Source organism: Xyrauchen texanus, chromosome 16 (genome assembly GCF_025860055.1).
Source record: "Xyrauchen texanus isolate HMW12.3.18 chromosome 16, RBS_HiC_50CHRs, whole genome shotgun sequence".
Taxonomy (NCBI): domain Eukaryota; kingdom Metazoa; phylum Chordata; class Actinopteri; order Cypriniformes; family Catostomidae; genus Xyrauchen; species Xyrauchen texanus.
Window position 1 is genome coordinate 37,276,874 of NC_068291.1, and position 11,088 is coordinate 37,287,961.

At 39.7% G+C, this 11,088-nt stretch overlaps 1 long non-coding RNA gene across 1 annotated transcript; it reads right to left on the bottom strand.

Moving 5' to 3' along the window:
* Window positions 1-8,093: 8,093 nt before the first annotated feature.
* LOC127656549 (uncharacterized) lies at window positions 8,094-9,606 on the bottom strand. The gene is made up of 3 exons (XR_007972181.1): window positions 9,460-9,606; window positions 8,635-8,676; window positions 8,094-8,339 (listed from the first exon to the last, which is right to left on the bottom strand). It is a non-coding gene; the product is annotated as an uncharacterized LOC127656549 (long non-coding RNA).
* Between the last annotated feature and the right edge of the window lie 1,482 nt (window positions 9,607-11,088).

Below are 11,088 nucleotides of genomic sequence, written 5' to 3' on the forward strand. Positions count from 1 at the left end.
AAAATAAATAAACTAGTATAAAGACAGAAAACTAGGACTGACTGGGAACAGAAACAAGACTGGAAAAGAAACAAACAAAATGACAAACAAAATGATTTGACAAAGTCAAGAGGAAAGAAGGAACAATATATAGAGGAACATACATGAGGGGCAGGTGCAGACAATCAACATGACAAGGACTAAATGAGGAGGCGTGTCAAGGGGAAACAAGCAGTCATTGTAAGGAGAGTGCATGGCAGACAGAAAACAAAACAGAGCCATGTGTTCAAACACAAGACAGGAACAAACACATTAACAGACAACATAAAGGAGAGGGCTGTCAGACCAAGGTCATGACAGTACCCCCAAAGGATGCCTCCTGCCTTCCAATCCCCACAGACCAGGTCAAGGGACAGATGGCAGACAATGGAGGGTGGGTGAGGGAGACCAGGTGGACGGTCTGGGCCAGTCTGTCCATGGACCAGTAGGTCATGGCTGAGCCGGTGGAGAAACCGGAGGCCTAGATGGACCGGAAGGCCAGGAAGGAGCAGGACCCGCATGCCTGGATAGACCGGGAGGCCAGGGCCAAACCAGAGGAGAAACCGTAGACCAGAGCAAAGTCTCAGCCGCTAAGCAGCTGGTGGGGTCAGTGGCGGCCACAGAGGACTGGACAGACGGGTTGTAATTAATTGGGGACAGGACTGGACAGAGAGGTTGATGACCGCTGGGGACAGGACTGGGTCAGACTGAGTGAAGACCAGAGGGGGCTTGTCAGGCCTCACAGGGCTAAACGGACTGGTCGGTAGTCGTTGGAGACAGAACTGGGTCAGACTGGTCGTTGACCACTGGGGACAGAACAAAATAAGCAGCACCCACTGGGGACTGAACAGACTGGTAGCTAATGTCTGGCAGGTGCTAGCCACTGGACTGAGCACAAGGTTGGTCAGTGGTGTCTGATGGGTGCTGGCTACTGGACTGAGCAACAGATTGGTCGATGGCTGGGGACTGGATAAGATTGTTGACGGTCACAGGGGACTGAACAGGCTCATCGACGGCCACTGGAAACTGGACAAGCTCATCAATGGCCACAGGGAACAGGACAGGCTTGCCGAAGGTCACCGGGGGACTGGACAGCCTCGTCGACAGTCACGGGGGACTGGATAGGCTTGTTGACAGCCTCAGGGAACAGCACAGGCTCATCGACAGCCTCGGGGAACAGCACAGTGGCTAGGGAATGGCCTCTGTGTCCGGGAGCACTGGCAGTGACTGGGGAACGGCCTCCGTGGCCAGGAGCACTGGCAGTGACTGGGGAACGGGCATCATACTCAGCTTCCTTCTCCTCCGGATGGTCGGAAGAACTGCAGTGGAAGAGGCCACCGCTTCCTGCCGGTCAGCAGCGGGAACGGCCGCAGCCTCCTGGTGGGCAGCCACGGATTCAAGTGTGGATTTCCATCTCTTTCTCCTCCTCCTAAGAGTGATGGGAAGAGGGGCTGCAACACCACCATCTGTGAGGGGGCATCGCTGTCCTTGGGCTGGGATTAAGAGAGAGAGCCTTCTGAGACACAGGCTGAGATAAAATAATCACACTTTAATGCCAATTTTATGGTCTCGGAAAGCCTCCTCTCTTCCCCACCACAGGAATACAAGACTTAATGGGCTCAACCAGGCCTGCCACAAAGAGATCAATGAGGCATTCTTGGTAGAAGCCCAAAATTCCATCGAATACTCCCTCACTGGCTGGTTCCCTTGATGGAGACCAAAAAGCTTTTCGGCTTTGGCAGCACTTTGGCGAGCTGGAGAATCAGAATAAAAATAATTCCTGCTGGGTCCATTTGTGGTCAAATCTTTCTGTCATGGTATGTTAGCAGGAAGAAGGACCCAAGCACAGGAATGAGTGAAAGTAAATATATTCATTAAATCAACACAAAAACAGGCAACACAAAACTCTCACGGGGGAGAGAAAACATAAAAATAAAACATAAACTAGAATAAAGTCAAATAACTAGGACTGACTGGGAACAGGAACAAACAAACTTACAAATAAAATGATTAGATAAAGACATGACGAAAGAAGGCACAATATATAAAGGAACATACATGAGGGACAGGTGCAGACAATCAACATGATGAGGACTAAACAAGGAGGCGTGGCAAGAGGAATCAAGCAGGCAGGGTAAAGAGAGCGCATGGCAGACAGAAAGCACAACAGAGCTAAGTACTCAATGTGAATAATTGGTATGTTACATTTAGAAGGGAACCGTTAAAGTGCCCTCATTTTCACACCATTATATGTAGGATATTTGGTACTGACGAATTTAGACGGGAACCGTTAACGTGCCCGTCTTCTAACACCAATATATGTAAGGGAATTTAGGGTCTTAAAATATGTGAGCTATGAACTAAATTAAACTGTCCTTATTGTACATTATTAGGTAATGAAATGTAGAATGGAATTAGTTCGACAACCATTATAAATTAGATGAATGACAAATAACTAGATTATTCTCCACCATTAAAATCATAATACAATGTCTCATTGTATCCGCTCACAATTTATATTGTAAGGGATTAGCTTTAATAAGTGAATTATGATTAATTAACTTATTTGAGTGATATTATTCTCATGGCTTATTGAAAATAATATCACATATATTTAGGTACATCTTTGAAGCAAAACTTTTAGAAATGGATGAGATTATTTATCAAAATATACCACAGTCATTCATCTTTGAATACACAAAAACCATTTGAATACAACTTTATATAGTCTGTTGACAATGCCTTAAAACCATTGAACCATATTTGAGTCTACAACGATTTGCTATTGGATTGCCCAAAGTATTTAACAAATAAGCTTCCTTGGACCTCACATGGTATGGATCTGGTTCCGACGAGATCCAGAGAAGACCACAAGGGAAGATTCAGAGCGAAGCCTGAGCAGTCAGAAGAGCAGGAGAGACAAGCAGAGAGGGAAGACTACAAGAGAACAGCGTGTTCTTCCTGTCTGGAAACATTTAAACTGAAATTGGCCGCATCCCCAAAGGTGTCCTGCACCAATCAGAAGTGACTTTTCAGAGTCACATGGTCAACTGTCTTTTCCGACAGTTGAATGTATGGTACTTTGTTTCAGATTCTTTTAAATCTCCTGCTCAGGCATGACATTCGTTGACATCAGCTTTCTCTATGTAACCAAGCAAACCTTTACATACTAAATATGACATTCTTTCATGGATATTATACGTGTAGGTAACAAAACATGAAATTCCCTGGTTACACTGGATAATTCCTTGGTTATACAAAATGGATAGAACATTACACACATTTTAAAGCGGTACAACAGGCTATAATCATTAATTTGTCAGTTATACAAGTTTCCACATTTCAAAGCAATTGTCAGAATTACCTAGCAAGCCTAGGTGTTGTATAAATCGTGGATTTGAATGCATTTTTGTACATTTTAGAAGGTTAAATCAGTAAAGCACTATGACTTTGTGTAGAATGTTCCTGGATTAGGATGAAATGTGTTAGTGTACAATTCGTGCAAATCTGATGGTTTTTGGAAACCTTTCAAAGAGAAGTCTGCGTTAACTCTGTGTGGAAGTTCAGAAGGTCGTGCTGAGGGGCCTTTCTGACCAATTACCCTTTTGCTTTAAATTAGGTTGTTTAGAGTGTCTTGACCATTTTATTGTCCAAAGACAGGCCTTCAGCAGGAAGTTGATGCTTGGTCCATTAATTTATGATGATGAGGAATTCCAGGATTAAAAAGGTTGTGTTTTTCCTAGATTCAAACCATGTCGTTTAAATTATTCTGCATGTATAATCCAACATCAAACACACACAGAAACAGATAACAGAAAAGAGAGGGCATGACAATGATATGGTAAAATCTTAAGAAATCGTTTGACTTCACACTCCCATAAAGAAAAAATAAACAAAAGCAACAATGATGTATTTAAAATTTGTCCTAATGTAACCGATACATAAAGTGTACTGTTAAATGTATGTATAGTTTATTAGAATTCTCACAAAATTGTTCGTTTACATGTACCTGATATGACTGCCTAAGTGAAGTGGGTACCTTTCTCTTTAATGTGATGTCATGAGTCAATATAATTTCCCGTTCTGTCCCCTCCTCTTCCTCTTTGCATTGGTGATGCAGTGAGAGGTGAGGTTATTTTGGGCTCCCGATAATCATCTTTAATCCTAATTTTAATTGTTGCTTTTATGTCTATATTTTCACTCTAATTCATGTGTATAATATTATTTTACCTATTTGTGTGTTTATTTTTGTAATTTCATCCCGATTAAGTGATATTTTTGCATCTGGGCCTAAATGTGAAATGAGAGCACATGAGGGCGACTTCCACTAAGAGGCTGATTTACATTTGTTTGTATATCAGGTATTTTCTCTGTTATATGCATTTTATTGATTTATTCCTCTTTGCATTGGTGATGCAGTGAGAGCATTAATGAGGGCGACTTTTCACTAAGTAAATCAGCCTCTTTTCACTAAGAGGCTGATTTACATTTTGTTTGTATATCAGGAATTAAAGATTTGTGAGCTGCCGAATGCTGTCCTGTTCTTCTCATACACGAAAACACAACGCAGACGACAGACCAGTTACACTAAGTTTAACCCCTAACCCAAACCTTACTATAAATTCTAACCCCTTACCCAATCCTGCACATAATAAAGTGCCTTCAAACCTAAATCTAACACAAATCTAAACCTAATCATGATGTTAATAGGACAACAACTTTTGTCTAAAGTGTTGGTTATGAGGTTAGCTACAATTTGAAATTATTTTTGTTGATTGTTGGTCTAAATGGGAGTAAAAGTCGTACCTTTTCGCTCAAGCCAAGTGTTACACGATATCTTATGATTTTGTAATCTTGTACTAATTATTATGAGTTGTCAGAATACTATGTTGGTTTTTGTTTAACTATGGTGTTTGGAAAAGCTGTTTTTTTCTTTCTTTTCATAATTATATTTACAATTTCATTTGGTGCCACTAGTAGTGCAGAAACTATACACTTCAACTTTAAATTAAGATTTTTGCACTTTCCATTGAGCAGGTCTCTTATCTTTGTAAATATAGATGAGTCACAACTCTTTTGGACCCACAGCCAGGTTTACTCAGTTGTTTGTGCATCAGAGGAGAGAAAGCCACTACTTCCTCTTTCTGTCAGAAGAGGCTGCTTTGGTCGGACTGTGGGATGTGTGTGGCGTGGAGAAGTCATGGGACGGGCATATAAAGTCGAAGATGAATAAGCAAATGCCTAAATCTCTTTACTCTGGTGCCGGTTCCCTTTATGAAGTTTGTCGTAAAGCCACCGTTTAGGATTTGTGTTGGCATAAAGGGAAGTATGGAGGAATGGAAAGTGCCTATAATGCAGAGACAATTTTGTGGATGACCTTTAGTTTAGTGGCTGTCAATTTATCCTGCTGAGTGAAAAAGGGGAAAAAAATGTCAGGCCAAATGTGTTTCGACAAGTCAGGTTTTCATAGCAATCCAGAATGCATTTAGAGATATCTTTCATTTAGCCGAAGTAGCTGTTTCAGGTTATTGTGGACGGACTGATTATCTCCACCTCTCCTTTCAAGACCATTCTCAGGAGGGACCACAATATTATTACTGCAAATTTAGGTAGGCTGGATAAAACACTAAGAGGTGAATTGCCTCTGTATTTTGATCAGGGTAATTCCTGTTATGTAGTACCTTTTGATCCCATTTCTACCTGGTATTAAGAAGCATTTCGGGTGATTGGTCAAATGTGGTCAGCCCTAAAACAGGTTTAAACGGGGTTTGTGATCGGATCACAAAAACCACATTCGAATTTGGTCAAAAATGCATGTGATAGCATCACAATTGAGGTGTAATGGCTAATCCATCCTGTATGTATCCCTGCAGCAGTGAAGCACCACCCCGCACCTGTCAATCAACCGCTGTGCTAAAACAAGTGTTTAAACTTTGCAGATTACAATCGGTTTTAAACGGAAATAACCATCCAATCAGAAAAATTTTAAAAGTGGATACATCCACAATGAAGAGAGCTTTATGGATCTTCTTTAATGTGTCTGATGTCAACACAGAAAAGAAGCATGATCACTTGAAGATCCTTTAATACAGGTGATCCACTAAAATAACAGATAATTCTGCTTGACATGCTTTTATGCTTAGATTACATTTCAAAAGGAGAAATCCCTAACCATTTTTCTGCACTTTCTATGTTTTTTTTTTTTTTGGAATGTCATTTCAAACTTCCATTGGTGCTATGTCTTGTTAATAAGGTAGTTCATACCAAATGAGGTGCTGCATCCTCCCATGCTATTTTTCAGTAAACATGCTAAACAGATGTCTTTGACTGTTGCATTATGTATTGCGGTGCTTTTGTGTCTCGTGTAGAAGCAATTTTTTTTCAAGTCCTTTTGTCAAGTTGAAAAGAACATTAACTGTTAAAAATGTGTCTCGAGACACCTGTTTTATTCTCTTTTCCCTGTTAGCACACACACAACACCCAGACATCTATTTGATGTGCGTTAACATCTGGAAGACGTCTATTTTATGTTGTTTGCTCATCTGCAATACATCTATAAGATGTATGTCAATAAGTATGTCTCGGATGTCAATAAGACATTCTAACATATGCTGAACATTAGATGATTTGATTTAGAGATGAAAAGATCTAAAACAGACATCTCAGAGATGTACGTGTGCTATCTGGGTTTGTTACTCTGTGATGGTCTGAACGGCCTCTAGTCTTTTAGAAAAGCTTTAGCCATTAGTTACATGAATGCTACACATACTGAAGAAAATGTAAATATACTCCACTCAGTGTCATCAGACTTGAATGGTTTCTGAAAAAAAAAAAAAAAACATTCCAAACCCAAAATTAAATCTTGCAGGTTAAAGTAAGCAGAAATGCTTACTTGACTTACAATGACTGAAATATAGTAGTGCAATTGAGGAAATTGTTAACAAATTGAATGTACATGTTTATATCACTTTCTGAGTATATATTGTCATATTTAATACATTATTTGCTTATCAAGCAAACAGGTCTGTGGATGATGGAGTCAACATGGGATTGCATCATATCCTGCAACATCTGGACAGACCAGGGACATATGCAAGGATCCTTTTGGTGGACTTCAGTTCAGCTTTCAACACCAACTCTCTGTTCCCATGTCTATCTGTCAGTGGATCACCAGCTTTCTGATGGAGAGGCAGCAGCTAGTAAGACAGTGGAAATTCACTTCCAGCACATGTACAATCAGCACTGGAGCTCTCCCCACTACTCTCCTCCCTGTATACCAATGACTGTACTGCCAAGTACACCTCTGTCAAGCTCCTGAAGTTTTCAGGTGACACTACTGTCATCGGCCTCATCCAAGACGATGATGAGTCTGTATACAGAAGCAAGTACAGCTCGCTGCATCCTGCGGTGGATATCCAACCCGGCCCACATCCAAGTGTGACGTCAGAAGCCACGCCCATCCAAGTGTGACGTCAGAAGCCTCGCCCATGTCCAAATACGGCACGTGACTCGATTTGTTGTACGCATGCGCAAAATGGCGCTGCTTCCTGTCGGAAATATGTTTACGGTTGTTATCATAGTTATTGGTTTATAATTAAGATGAGGTTATTTGTGTAGAGGTGTGACGCTACAGATTATTGGTGCAGTTAAATTGTGATGCTTTGGCAGGCTTGGAATGGTCTAAATCACAATCACTCCCTTATCAGCTGTATTAGACAATACGTTACCTCTGCATTGCTCACTGGTTTTGTAAGTTAATGACATGGTAGTACAAGTACAAGATGAAGTAACCTGCAAAATTATAGCAACTAAGTTATCAACAGTGCAGAGTGAACACAGTAAGTTTAACCAAACACAGAAATAGATAAATAAACGTAACAACATTGTCATCACTTCAGTGTAGGGCTATGTGATTTTTACGCTGACTAGTTAAACATTTAAAGAAATTGAAAAGGAATCGGTCAATCATTCTGAAAAGGAAAAATCAAGATTTTATTTTTTTGCCATATTAGCCCTGCCCTACTTCAGTGTAGTTTATACTTCAAGAAACTACAGCTCATCTTGTTTGTCTTCGTTTTGAGATGCAAGTACATATTTAGATTATACAAACATATTTGTGATTTAAAACCACAAAAATGTATCAATATCTAGAGAAATGCTCCCACCATACCTCCATGCTCCACTGCATGACTTATATGGTTCTCAAGATGAATAGAAAATGAGAATTTCTCTTTAGTCATAAAACTGCAGCGGGGACATTCAAACCACCCATCCAGGCAGTATTGATCTGCAACAGGCTTGAACTGAAAATGTGTAGGATGCTGTAAAAACATGACAATGACAATAATTATGTGATTATTATACTTTCCATTAATATAGAATAGATAGAAGGATACATAGATAATTTGCCACATACACAGAGTTATCAAGTAAGATGTAGTGAAATGATTCGGTTGCTCAACCAAGTTACTTTGCAAGGTTTGTAAGTGATAAGACCAAAAAGTTTTAACCTAACTATTGTTAAGTTGTTAATTCCATTTCAGACAAACCTTTGGCCCAACAGTTAACAGTATGCTAACTTGATTAGGATACAAACCAAAGTTTATTTTTACTTACCGACATGGCAAACAATCACTTGCTTTCAAAATTGTAGTACTCCTGAAAAGAAGTATAATATAGTTAGGAAAGACTGCTGATGTGGTGGCTGGCTTGCCGTCACTGTATTTACTATGAATCAATAATAAAACTTATTCATATTACAACAGTTTATCATCACATTACATTATCTAAACATGTATAACTTCTTTGCATAGCAATGACTGAACAACTTCAAACTTTTTCAATATGCAGTATTTACAACTGACAGAGTGACAATCAAATCTCATATTCTTTACAAGCAGAATAAGATTTACAGGACGTAACGACACACATAAGCACTGAAATAATATATTTTTCATATTTACCCTTAATCCAAATAACAACATGAAATTGGTGATATAATAATGCAGTTAGTATAGTATAATAGTAATAGTATACAAAACAAAATTCTCAGTTGAGAATCTAACGTAGTTACTGATACGAAATTCACTCAGCCAAATGTAACACACAACTCAGTTACATCACAGGGGAGTTAAATGACCAAATATGTAAGTTGAAGATAATTCATAGCTCTAAAACAACATCATCAAACCTTATTGATTCGAATTACATCGATATTTTGACAAATTATTACATATCGCGGGCTTTCGCGCTAATTGCGGAGCAGGCATGCTAGTCAAGTGATCAGCGCACCGCACTGACCTCATTACAAACTATTATTAAAGTGATAAGAGCTGCTTTCAACAGGTAACATCTCATTCTCATACAACTCATTCGTATTATGTTGAACAGTGTTTATACTAAAACCGCAAGTGTGTTTTGTGCATTTTGTTTCGCAGTTACCTTCGTCTTCTAGTCTTCTCTTCTCGATGCTTCTTCGTTAATGAGAATGTGTCCAATTTGGGCATGGGCGTGGTGGCTTCTGACGTCACACTTGGATGTGGGCCGGGTTGGATGTCCACCGCAGGATGCAGCGAGAGGCTACTCTACAGAAGGGAGGTTGAATGGCTGGCTCACTGGTGCAGTCAAAACAACCTGGAGCTGAACACGTTCAAAACAGTGGAGATGATAATGGACTTTAGGAGGAACACCTCACCATTCTGAACAGCACTGTCGCAGCAGTGGAGTCATTCAGGTTCCTGTGCACTACCATCTCACAGGACATGAAGTGGGAGATCCACATTGACTCCATTGTGAAAAAGGCCTAGCAGAGGTTGTACATTCTTCGTCAGCTGAGGAAGTTCAACCTGCAACAGGTGCTGCTGATACAGTTCTAATCAGCAGTCATTTAGTCTGTCCTCTGCACTTCAATAAATGTCTGGTTTGGTGCAGCTATGAAATCGGACATCAGAAGACTACAAAGGACAGTTCTGACTGCTGAGAGGACTAATGGTTGTCCCCTGCCCTCCCTTCAAGAACTATACACTTCCAGAGAGAGGAAAAAAGCTGGACAAATCACTCTGGACCTCACTCACCCAGCCCACTACCTTTTTTAATTGTTGCCTTCCGGAGGGCCCTACAGGGCACCAGAACCATCAGGCACAGGGACTGTTTTTTCCCCTCAGTCCATCCATCTATCACGAACAGTTAAAACTGCCCCAATGAGCAATAATTATGTACAATACACAGCTTAGTCTATTTATATTCATCCAACATACTCACATAATTTATCTTCTGCCATACATTCCCTTGCATCTGTATATTACAGATTTGTATATTGTACATACATACATACTGATTCTGATTAGTGTTTGGTTTTTAGGCCCATTTTATTTATATATACTGTATTTTGTAATGCAGAAATTTTAAATGTTAAAATAATAAATTAGGTTTATTTGATATATGTGCCAATAGTTCTTTAAACTATTTAAAACATTCATAAAAATGTATTGTCTTAGACTCTTAGCCTTTACTGGTCTCGGTCTCGACTTGGACTTGGCTCTCTCCTGTCTGTCTTGACTCAAACTCAACCTACTCTGGTCTCAGACTGGACTGGTCTTGACTACAACACTGCCTCCCCTCTAAATCCAAACACAAGTGGTCACAGGAGACACATTTAAGTTTCAAGGTGCAAACAATCATAAGTCTCACCTGACCAAATGTAATCAGATCACACGAGATGCATCTTAATACCAGGTGGAAACAGGGTCTTTGAGCTCTGTAACTTAAAAAAATCTAATTTAAGGAAGTATTTGTATAAAAATGTATACCAGACTTTCAAAAATATGCTCTGGTTAAGGTCAGACATTTCACCATTATTACTGATAATTTTGTACTTAATGGCAAAAAATGTACAAGATGAAAACAGAACCTAACAGAGTGGAAATAAAGCTAAAGTTAGCTTTTGTTCAGTGAGGAGTGGGAGTTAGCCCAAACACAGGTGTCAACATTTATTTTGTAGATGTATTCTGAAATTATGACTATCATAATAATGTCTATAATGTTTTATAATAAGGCTCTTGGTTACTGACC